Source organism: Anser brachyrhynchus, assembly GCF_964034855.1.
Source record: "Anser brachyrhynchus genome assembly, chromosome: 2".
In the NCBI taxonomy this organism is placed as follows: Eukaryota; Metazoa; Chordata; class Aves; order Anseriformes; family Anatidae; genus Anser; species Anser brachyrhynchus.
The window spans coordinates 63,763,932-63,776,087 of record NC_137695.1 but is presented as its reverse complement, the minus strand read 5'-3'; the positions used below and the strand labels follow the sequence as shown (position 1 = coordinate 63,776,087).

General features: G+C 40.9%; 1 protein-coding gene and 1 long non-coding RNA gene across 4 annotated transcripts in view; one reads left to right on the top strand and one right to left on the bottom strand.

The window, feature by feature from the left end:
- SEPTIN7 (septin 7) overlaps positions 1 to 12,156 on the bottom strand; it is a 594,594-nt gene that overhangs the window by 463,167 nt on the left and 119,271 nt on the right. The gene's annotated exons all lie outside the window — the stretch shown is intronic.
- The window catches only part of LOC308189023, a 35,674-nt gene that overhangs the window by 5,447 nt on the left and 18,071 nt on the right, over positions 1 to 12,156 (top strand). Inside the window, exons 2-4 of one of the 2 annotated variants that reach the window (XR_013945949.1) lie at positions 335 to 454; positions 9,509 to 9,578; positions 9,948 to 10,347. This is a non-coding gene — a long non-coding RNA (uncharacterized lncRNA). Of the gene's footprint in view, positions 1 to 334; positions 455 to 9,508; positions 9,579 to 9,947; positions 10,348 to 12,156 lie in introns of those variants that run through there. The other variant, XR_013945948.1, reaches the window with a different exon arrangement.

The following is a 12,156-nucleotide window of genomic DNA, read 5'->3' as shown; positions in this document are numbered from 1 at the left end:
GGGCTCAGCAGTGAATTAGATAAAATAGTCTGTGGGCTCATTGAAACACTGGTTGTCGCAGTGTCAGTGAACTCTCTGTTCATGAGCTGATTGGAAGATTGCAGTTTTCCTTCTGTAACTTTGAATGCCTTCCCTTCCTCTTGCTATTGTTTCACTCTGGTATTTCAGAGCTTGCTCACTGTAGCTTGTATCTCGAAATACACAAATATCAAGTTCAGCAGCAGGAAAAAGTATTAGTTGGAAATTTGCTGTGGGAAGAGTTGTCAGAATCAAGTTTTTCCATTAAACGTGTGAATAAATGAAATGGCCGACTGGTTGTCCTCATCTGTTTCAGGTGAGCTGACTCAGATATTCCTCTGGATTATGGCCATGTGCTGGGGAGGTGACTGCTTCAGTTTTCTCCCCACCCCATGCAGAAGAGGATGAAGTCAGCTCAAGTTCACCATGAAACCTGGTAAGATTGACTTTTTCCTGTAACGGTGATGTCCTGCTGTTTAACTACTGAAAGGCACGTAGTGGTGAGCATAGCCGAGTTGCAGGGCATAGAGGTTTCACAGATCTCTCCAAAGCCAAAGTTTGCCATCCTCAGTGGCAATTTGTCAGCAGTGAATTTGTTCTTCAGGATTCGTGGTGGGGAGTTCAGGTTAGGTCAGTGTAGTAAACCTATCAGCTTATTTAGATGTCATGTACGTTGGTCCAGTAACAGATGCGTGCTGTTCAATGTGGTATGGCTTGTTTTGGGGGAAGTGTGAAGTGACATCAAGGATGTGGCTATTTTTTGTGGAAAGAATGAAGCTGTCGAAACCAAAGAAACACAAGGAAGTTGTGTTTTGTTTTGTTTTCTAGCACAACCAAGAGCACAACCATGCTTTCAGATGCCTTCAGTTTGTAGAGATTATGGTCCAAAGAGTTGCTAAGTGTTGCTAACAGTTTGCTGTGATGGAGGATGAAAAATAAATTAGATAAACTTTATCATTCAAGTTGGGTGACATTTAGAAAATGCTAAATTAACCTTCAGAATGTCCCCAGACATCTTGTCTGGGGAGGAGGATGGGGTGAGAAAGAAGGAAAGACAAAGACATTCAATCTGGTTAAGACTGACAATGAATGAATGCATGTAAACAAATTCCCTCAGGCATTCATGAATACGTTTCCTCATGCTCCAGTATTTCATCAGGTAATGAATAATTTCCACATCTGTCTTACTGAACAAAACCCACCGTGGTCTGAGCTTGCAGGTGAGGAGGGAGCAATATATTTAGATTTAACATGGATGCAGCTGAATACAGAGGTTAGGGAAGAAAAAAAACAAAACACCTTGAACTCTACGACTATCACTTTTTGCAGTTAGGAGAAATGAAAACAAGCATAACTGTATTTTTGTTGATAGCACAACTTTACCATTGGTTTGTGAGGTTCGAATTTCAGGCCTTAAAACAATGAAATGAGAACTGAATGAAAAGTCAGCATGGGTTAACTTGCAAAGACCCTTACCAGCATGCCTGGTGTTCGTATGTGCCATGTTTTTGCTCCCATGCATGAGATGCATGTACTTTTTCAGGGAGAGGCGCTCTGTCATGCACAGCTCAAGCATGCTAAAGCCCTGATATCTTTCTCTGGCTGAGCCCTGGAGGGAACAGACTTTTCCCTTTCTGCCCAAGGCACTCATGTCCCACGCGTTGAGGTCCTCCCAAGGGGTGGCCTGGCCCATCGCTGATTGGCTGCAGGTGTCCTGGCATTCAGACAAGGGTGGTTGTCAAGTTGTTTCTGAAGCAGAACATCTCAATAATCACAGTGGACCACGTTCCCCGTAGGAATCTGCTGAATATAGTGCCTTCAGGAAGGATTAGCTCCCATTAATCCCTCATTCAGGAGGAAAGTCTCAGGTGTTGGTCAAGTACCAGTGGGCCAGTTTCGTACTCCTTTTGCTTTTTTTTCCTCTTTTGACAAATCCTTCTCAAAATTGCAGAAGCAGATCCAAGCAATCACACAGTGACTCAGCTGTAGAGCTAAAAGCAGTCCACATTGCAGATTAAATTTGCAATTGGCGATATTGTTGTGCTGCACTGTAAAAAGGAAAAATGACACTCTTCCTATTTGCTACATGTGAAGTGCCATATGCAAAGATTTATGTTTAGCCAGAGAGTTGCTAGAAGAGGAAAGTGAGGAACAGACATCCTCTGACAGGCTGAGAGACCATCCCCACCAATGTCTTGCTTTGCCGGTAGAGTGGTCTTGGCTGGGTGTATCAGTAGAAGAAAAGGGAGACATACACAAAAGCATTAAGAGCCCAGGCATTCATTCACAGCTAGATGTTGCAGGGAATGGAAGATTATTTCTGATCTAACCTGTGGTGTTTTTTGCCTGGAGATATAATGCTCATGATATTTTCAATCTGAAACTCCCCCAGAGCTACAGCAACTGCGGATGCTGCTGTTGCTCAGTTAAGCATTGAAAAGTTCATAAAAATTTAAACTGATTAAATGTTAGCATGGAGTAATGATTCCAAGTACCGATGTGTTAATTATAATATTACATTTAGTGTGATTGCCTTTGTAATTGAATTTAATGCACTCTCTTTTCGTTATGGGATAATGGATAGGAGTGTCCACTCTGTTCTGTGTCTCTATTTTATATACCTTATTCCTCTCCTTTAAGGTATCTGTCCCAGCTGTACATAAAACGTGTAACAACAGTGTCAAGATTTTGTCTTTTTTCAGTGTATAGTAGGCAATGTCTGTGTGAATTTCTGGTTCATTTTGAAATCAAAGGCAGAATTTCCACTGATTGCAGGAGGGCCAGATCTTTCATAGCATCAAAGTTTGTTCCCGTTACCTCGATGTTGCCTTTTAACATGTTCTGTTTTTAGTGCCTCCTCCCAGGATGAGGTTAGGAATCTGCTTCACCTGGACTGGAAGTACCTCTGCTGTTTTCCTATGTCACCTTAACATGGTCTAAAAGATACCCAGACATTTTGCTCATTTTCATTAGATACAAGCAATCAACGTTTTGAGTTTGTTCCTGTCCAAAAACAAGAATATCAGGCTGTGGGACCTGTTAAAAGCTAGCCAACTATTTTACATTTGGTTCTTACGCTACCCAATGCAACTAATTATCACTAGGAGAGGTGATGCAAAGCCATGTGGAATATACCTTTTCAAAGATTTTAAACTGTTGATTTCTGTTTCTAAAACATAAACACCTCAGCTTTGGTTAGAGAAATCAAAGATGAAGAATACAGTATTTCTCATGATGATTCCTTCTACTAGTTAAACATTTTCACTATTAAAATCTGATCCTGATGTATGGTTTGACTTTGTACTACTGATGTGTTACGTCTTGCTCCACTAAACTTATTTTTTAGCACTTTTTCTTCCTGTGAAAGTTCTTAGATTTTGTTATTGGCAATCTTTTCATAAGGAAAAGAGATTGATTCTGAAATTTACTACAGTAGATATTTTCTTCTATTCTCAGGTTTGTTTAAGGCTTTTTGGGGACAGCCTACCCAAGTTTTGTAAATGCTTTTTGAAAAAGATGTGATATCCACACCAGTCCTTCCCATTGTGTATGGAAGGGTATAGAACAGCTCCTTTCTTCTACCTGATCTCTTTTGAGCCTTAGATCACACTGGGAGCTCATGCTACGTTGCTAATTTGTCATTATTCTCTCTAGATCCTTTCTAGTCTTGGGATTTCCAGCTGCAGTGCTACTTTCCCTTGATAAAGGGGGCATTTTTCGCACCTCTATGCATAGGCTGGCATTTGACTTTATTAAAATGCCTTTTGTCTGTGTAAGACTAACTTACTGTATGTCCTTGCCATGGTTTTGTGAAGACTCAGCCTTTGTCTGTACTTATTTATATGACATTAGCATCGTTTTGCAGAAGAGATATCTTTATTTTCAAATGGATGATGAGCGTACAGAATCAGATGACCACTATGAAACTGGGATGGACAGTGAAATATGTTATTTCTACATGCCCTTTTTGGCCTGCCTTCAGGCTTCAGACTGCATAACATCTGGTGGCAAAGTGACTGCTGGGGAAAAGACCTTCAGCAGAGAGCAATTGCCCTGAGCGTCCCCTGCTAGTCTCCTCGTTTTCTTCTGAGATGCCTGCCCTTTGTCTTTATAGTAAGTGGGGTTGGAGGATTGGGTGGAAAGGGCACCATGGCCACCAGGATAGCGTGCTCCAGGCAAATGACACCCTGCAACGAGGCGATGGGAGGGTTCCTGATGTGCCCTAAGGGATTAAAGGGGCCACAATGGGGTGGAAGGGAAAAGCCTCAAATGTGAGAGGAGAAGAGGCTTAATATGCCAAAATATGCTGCAGTCCTGTTGGTGCCTGGAGGGTGCTGTAAACAAACTTTCTTGGGAATCACTCTCTACTAGAAACTTTTTTTTTTTCTTTTTTCCCCTCTCCTTTTCTGCAATGCATTACAGGAGAGGAGTTAAAAGGCACTTTAGAACAGAAGTGCCACTTCTGCCTCTGCTTGCAGGTATGCCACCTAAAATAGTACAAACCATAAATCACTTTAATAGAATCACTTTAATAGATAACAGCAGAAGCTTCACGAATCCTTGTGATTCAAACATCAGAGGAGGCTAATGTAACAATTCAGAAGAGGAGAACTGCAGTCGTGCATTTCGTGATTGAAAAGATCATGAACTGAATTCAGCTGATCGCATAAGGGATGTCAGTCAATAAAACAATGGTAATACGTTTGAAGGGATTAATGACTCCAGTGGTGAACATCCTGTAGCTTGATAATCATTTGTCCTTGAGTTAATTATCTGAGCCACATTAGCTTTGTGCAGCAGAGATGGAGTGGTGGGTGGCTTTCATACACCACTGAAATACTAAAATCAGATTGCTGTATCATGAATCTCAAAAAACAATGTCATGGCACTTTTATTTTGAAGCTTGGCTTTTGCTAGTGTCTCTCAAACCATCAGCAAAGCAATCAGGTATGCTGACTCTTACCCAAAAGCCTTCACTTCATTAAAAAGACAATCCTCAGACTTGGTTTGACTGTGGCCTGGATATGAGAGTGGCACATGAGCAGAGGCAGTGTCTGAGGTTGCTGTGTGGTGTGGGAGCATGCAGAGGTGTCCAGACCAGCTCTGAATCTGAAGCAGGATGGTCAGGGTCCTATTGTCCCCACTTTCTTGCCTGTTCCCTTAACCGCACACATGCACAAGGGTGCCAGAAAGCTACTCAAATGATGGACTTGAAAGTGGATTTTGACTTGTGAGTAAATCTTTCCTGGATTCTTTCCAGCCTCCTTCCCTCTCTCTCTCCAGTCTGGAGTTTAAGCTGCAGTTACCCTACAGCAACCAAGGTTTCCCCGGGGTGCGAGGAGATGCAGCAGTGACTCTTCCAACTTCTTCATGAAGGCACTGGCAACTGTGAAATACTCCAGACCTGCTTTTGAAAGTCAATGGCTTTTGTTCACAGTCTGAGGCCAGGGCAGCAATTTATTTTTTTTTCTTTCAGGACCTTTGCATCGTGTCCTATGGAGCTTGTGTTGCTTAATCCCAGTTAAGGGTGAGAAGGAGTGAAATTCAGCAGAGCTCTTATCTTGAGTAGAGAGAGGCCTATGCTGTTCCTCATTGCTTTGGGTTGTTTTTCAGTTGGTAGTTAAGTTTTATGCTTACTTGTTACTCTAAGTATACTCAATGAGCCAGGAATTACGTTATACCAATGCTGAGCCCACAGAAATACCAAGAGCAGGTAGGAAGTTGATGCAATAGTCTCGGTGTGCTCTGTGCCCTGTACTGACATTGAATATCTGGCTTCCAGATTGTTGGTATTTTATGATTTTCCTTTCTGTAGCGTAATTTGAATCCGCTTTTCTTTCTTTCTTTTTTTTTTTTGTTTTGTTATCAGGGCAGTTTTTCAGGAAGTAGGAATGAGCTTCTAGGAAGTACGGATTCTTTTTTTCCTTTCTGGCACCTTTTAAGTGATGCTTGATTCTTAGGTTTTCTTAAACGATTGCATGTCAATGTGCACTATTTTCTATCAGTGTTTTGCTTGACTAACCTGAAAAAGTCTCTGCAACCTGTTTTTTAAATGTCAGTTTGATTTGAGATGCCAGTTAATTTGGTTCAGTGCTGCCTGAAATAGTAAATGTAAACATGTTAAAGAGGTCTTGTGCTCTCGAACAGAGCCTACATCAAGGCCTACAAGAACCAGCAAGAAGAATTTTCTTGACCTGTGACAGGGCTGGATTGACCTACCAGTGATGTTTATTTGTCACCCAACATGCCTCCTCTGACAATGCAAACTGAAGTTCATGCTGCTTTATATAAGAATAGAAATTAAATTGATTAGATACTTTCAAAATATAGCAGCTTAATTGCCTTCAGGCTTTTGCGAAGTCTCCAGCTGGGTAGAATACTAATCTTTTCCAATTATTCTCATAATTATAAAATTATAATCATGTCTGTTTTCTGATGATTGATCATAGCTCATAATAGTTCACACTTATATTCCTTAATGCATGAATGTAGTCCTGGTGTAAAAAGCAACATAGCTTCAACTGAAGGTGACAAAGCCATGCTGAGATGCAAGAATTGAGTGTCTGGCTCAGAATATTAAACAGGTTCAGACATGTAACGCTGGATTCCCAACTGGCCCTTTCTTATACCTTACTGAGCCATATTAACAGTGTCTCTCCATACATTAAGTGTGTATCTCGCTCGTGGCTGTGGGATTTGAAATGAGTATTTACTGTAGACATCAAATACTGTATGCTGCAATTCTTTCCTATCAACCTTTCTTTTTAGGGAACTGAGGCAGTGCCCTGTTACCCCCCTCTCAACTCCTGGATTAAACTAACTTGCATAAATACTTTTTTTTTTTTTTTTTTTAAGAATTCAGACATTTTTCCAGCATCAATGAGAAGTCCCAAAGCACATGAAAATCTTGTCTTGGGAGTGAAGAAAGACTGAGAAAGAGGGGTGAGAAAGCAAAGGCAGCACCAGGGTGCTCCTCGGTGTGGGTCTTCCCCCTTTTTGAATGGGGATTCATGAGCCCAAGAGGTTTTGTCGCCACAAGGCCAGGGCCTTGCTGAAATGTCTCCCCGAGTGTGTTTCATCCAGAAGATGCTCTCTGTGTGCAAAAACCTAAATTAAAGCTTTCTAAAAACTAGTAATTTCCTGCTCAAGTTTGTTAGATAATAAATATTCCCAGATAACTTTACACCCTGCTCCATGGTAATAACCATGTTAACTGCCCATTCTCTAGGAGAGATTCAGGTGAATTTTCAAGTGTTCCTGAAAGAGTGACTGCATTTTCTTTTCCTCTGTGAATTATTCTGCATTCATGTCATTTTATGAACAGTGCTAAGCAGTCACCTTTAAATTGTTATTTTGGTGGCATATCAACACTGAGCACGCTTCTTCCAACTACCTGATGTCTATGCAAATCAGTAATTCCCCGTCTAGATTTTTAAAAACTCTCTTGCAGTAATCCTTCTCTCCCAAATAAGGAGATTAAGCTATGGAATCCAAATGGGACTTACTTAGTGATATTTTCCTATTTGATCACTTTAAAGTCTCTTTTTGCTCTATGGTAGCTTCATAAAGTAGCTTTTAGCATGATCATGAGAGTCTGACTTCTCTTTAATTTTCTGTGTAATACATTTAAGGGACCCAAATCCTTTAAGTCAGGGATGCTTTGTTAATTTACAGCTACATGAATTTTTCCCTTTGGCATTAGTCTGTACTGCCCGGGAGGTGCAGTCATGCATAAATGTGTGCCACTTTTCAGGCTCTTAATTGCTGCTTTGCAGAACCATGAACATGTGTGAAGTTAGTACAGTGGCAACTCGGCTACCAGGTGTGGGGGGCCAGGTTGTATGCAAGCCTCTAGCATGGCATGAGCCATGGTATCTTGAGCAAAGAGGAAAAAGGATTATGCTTCAAAGAGTAATATTTGCATAAGTATTCTACCATCAGTATTGGGCTCAACCTGAAAGTCTGAGCATCAGCAAAAAGGTCAGCTGCTACCTTGCACTTTTCTAAAACCTGTGATGTGAGCTGGTACAGCAGAGATGGTGAGGGCATGCACACATCTGAAAGTTTTTTTGCTTTTCCAGCTTCATCAGTTTGACTACAGAAGATATGATGTCTGCAAATAAATGTCCCCTACTGATATTGTTCATATTATATCTTCTTGCTGCACAGTTGCAAAGGTATGGCCATTAGCTTGATGCAAAATGAGAGGAACCAACACCTTCCTCTCCTTCCCTTCTGTGTAAAGCACAAAGATATGTGCTTTGCCTTGTGTTTAAATCTCAATAAACAGCCATAACACAAAATAGAAAGTCTTATTCCCCAAAAGTTTGTTACTGAATTATACAATAAGATCCAAGCAAGCTGATAATTATGTCTGTCAAATTTATTCATGGTAAAATTATTCTAGGGGGTGGTGTTTGTGGCAAATGTATCACTTAAGTAGTTCTCTTCTCTTGCTCCTTTTCCCCAGTCAACATTCCAGATGTATTAACAGTCAAAATAAATATCCCTCTTCTGCTTTCTGCTTTACTAGCACCAACAAGCCACAACCAGAGACTGTTTTTTTTTTTTTCCTTGTCCCTTCTTTTTCACGTTTCATGCTGAGTAGTCTCAACAGGGGCTCACAATGGTGCTAATGCAGCCTTAGCTCTTCTGACTAGTGCTTTACCAGATACATGTTGGGATCGTGTTAGCCCCTGCTACCACTGACTGCATTGCTGTCAATAACCAGGCACTATCTGAGCTATGGACGCACCCAACATTTTCTCCTCCACAGATGTTTCCAGCTGATGAGCTCCCAATCCGTAGTTGAATTTCTTGTAATTGATGCAAATGATTATTAGCACATATGATGGTACATTTCATAAGATTTCTGCTAATCCACTGGTAAAGATAATCCAGTTCTTCCTATGAGATGCCTCAGTCTGCTCATTTTTACTGAATTTTTTAAAGCTGCTGAATTTTAGCCTCTTTTCATTTGCATCACTTGAGTCTAAATTAACAGTTGAGCTTCTAATTATGTACCACTATAAGTAAGTCAGTATGAGGAATAAGCAACGTCTATTTGTAAATTCATGCCTGTGTTTGTATGCCTAACCCTCTACCCCCATATTTTATGCATACTCAGAATAAGATGCCATCAAACATGACAGAAGATTATCTGATGAACCATTCAGCTATAATGCTTATCTAAATTGAATGCTATGTACAATAAATTACAGTTTGCTAAAGAAAATGAAACATATTTTACCTTACAGAAAAAATTGCATCTACTCCCCAGATCAATCATGTTTCCCAAGGGTTGGTGCATAAACTGAAATCTCTCCTCCTGTAAGCACCAGGCTGTTATGTGGAATTTAGATAGCTTCTGCTGTGATTTATTTTTATCATGGGATGATTCCTCACTTGAAGAAAAAAAAAAAAGGTATTTAAGACAACAATGTATATACACTTTTTTTGTTGTGCTTTCTGCAGTTTCTTTCTTTTGTAGTTCCTATGTTTTCATCAAGTACTTCTGAAGAGCGCATGCAGTCCTTGTGATGAGTAAAGTGAAATGGCAGGTAACGTTATGCCTTCTGGCTTCTTGTGTGAAACGAATCTGTACAAACAGCATGGGTAGGACTTTCTGAAGAGACTCATAACTTGGGGCATCTTGCCAACAAGCATGTTCCTTGTGAATGCCAAGAGACTATTCTCAAGTATCTCAGGCTGGTGTTGCCCGAAAGCGCTCATCTCTTCAGAAATTCTCCACCAAAGCTGTGTTGAAAATGTTCTTTTTTTATTGAGCCACTTGTTCCTATGCTTTGAATAGAGGCTCTTGTTTTGGGAGAGGATTTTGCTGATTCCCTGTGTCTTGAAGTGTCAAAAAATATGAAATCTTAACAACTGTAAAGCTTTCTTTCTTTTTTTTTTTTTTTTCTGGACACCAGGTCTTGAACTAAAATAAGTACTAGTCTCACTTCTTCTGCTTATGTGGCCTTCTTAGAGACTGCTACCAGTATGGGTGTGATGTTTGCAATATCTAGTGTTGTAAAGCCATATTGCATAAGCCTACTTCTGTAATCATACTTGTGGCCCTGATTCCCCTTAAAAAAAATTCATATTTAAATGTTTATGTGACTTGTAGAATAGAGACCTTCATTCACTCATGCCTTTCGAATCTTAGAGACATTTAAGGAGTCTCGGTGGAAGACAAATCAATCTGTATCATAGCAAAATATATTTGTCAGTGATATGCACAGGGGGATCAAGTGCACCTTCAGCTAGTTTGCCGATGATGCCAAGCTGTGTGGTGAAGCCAACGTACTGGTAGAAAGGGATGCTGTCCAGAGGGACCCTAACATGCTTCAGAGTTGGGTGTGTGCTGAACCTCATGAGGTTCAGCAAGGGCAAGTACAAGGTCCTGCATCTGGGGCAGGATGATCCCAAGCTAAACACAGGCTGGAGTATGGGTTAAGAGCAGCCCTGAGGAGAAGAACCTAACTGTATTGATAAGAGAAGCCTGATATGAGCCTGCAACATGTGCTTGCAATCCAGACAGCCAACAATATCCTGGACTGCATTAAAAGAATTGTGGCCAGCAGGTGGAGGGAGGTGATTGTCCTCCTCTGCTCTGCTCTAGTGAGGCTCCGCCTGGAATGCTGTGTTCGGCCCTGGGGCCCGCAGCACAAGGACATCGAAGTATTAGAACAAGTCCAGAGGAGGGAGGCAAAGATGATCAAGGGGCTGGAGCACCTCTCCTACGAAGACAGGCTGAGGGAGTTGCAGTTGTTCAGCCTGGAGAAGAAAAGGCTCCTATCAAGTCTATGAACTCCGCTAAATGTCCAAAAATAGGCAACCAGTGTATTTGTATCAAATGGAAAAATAAAAAACAAAGAAAAGCCCATATCATTATGAAGCTTAAACCAACCAGTCCATTTTTGGGAATGTTATGAGAGGCCCACAAAATAAATGTTGTCTAGTTCTTACATACAATCTATGCAAGGTAGCTGCAGTAAAGGGTGGTGGGGATTCGTGGTTTTAATTAAGCTGGTACTGAAATTGAGATGTAACAGAACTTCATCATAATAAAAGGAGAAACCTTACTTATTTTCTTGACAATGTAAAGTCCTATGATTCTATATATCTCTTACTTAGGAAAAAAGATTTTTGTAACATAGGTAATTAAATCAATTTTATTCAGTTCTTGTTTTGCAGTGAACAAACCCAGTGTAAAGAGTCATTTAAAAAAAAAAAAAAGCTGTTTAAATAGATTCCACTTGAGTAAGATTGCTAATTTTGCACAGAGAGGAGTAAAACCATGCCATGCAGCTGGTTAAAGTGCATTATTATGCAAACACTTCAAGCTGCCTTATAGTAAAATGAGTGTTGAAATCAATAGCTTTCACCCAGCTGCTAAACCCATTTGAGACCATTTGTCTTCAAACCCAGGGGCTTGGGGAAGGGGATGTCCCTTCCAACCCCTACAATTCTGTGATTCTGTGATGTCCCAATAGCTAGGGGCGTTTTACAGCAAAGCTCTGCCTGGCGGCTGGTGCTCTGTGGACCCTACAAGGAATACGCAAGGCTGGATCATCAACACAACTTCTCCTGAATGTCATATGAGTTTTAAAATTTCACCCAGGCCTTTCTCCACCTCTAAAGTTCCCTAACAGCATACATGGTTCCCTCCATGATTTAAGTGGCATGAATAATGTATGTAGGGCATGAGACTGAGAAATGCTGCTGTGTGGTGGCAAGATTGATCTGTACAGCTGGAGTGCCCTGTATGGCAGCTCTCTTTAGGTAGTATAAGCGTAGTATCCCCAAAAGACTGCTTAAAAAGGGAAGGGAAACATGAGCTATGTGGATGGGAGGACCAGCTTGAGCTGAGAAGCACAGCCAGGAGAGGCAGGGGACAGCCACCCAGCCCTGCAGTCCCTTCCTCTCTGGAAAAGAGATTGTAAGTTGTGGTTGCATGTGAAGCCAAGATGTAATTACATAGATCAACACTGGTGTGTTATCATTGGGAAAGTGCCTGTGCCTTTATTTTAAGAATGGTCTCCTCCCATAATTATTTGTAAATACTTTTTACTAGTTCTGTGAGTTACATGGTACAATAGATGGCTTTAAGACCCTCTTGAAGAATAGAGAGAAGAC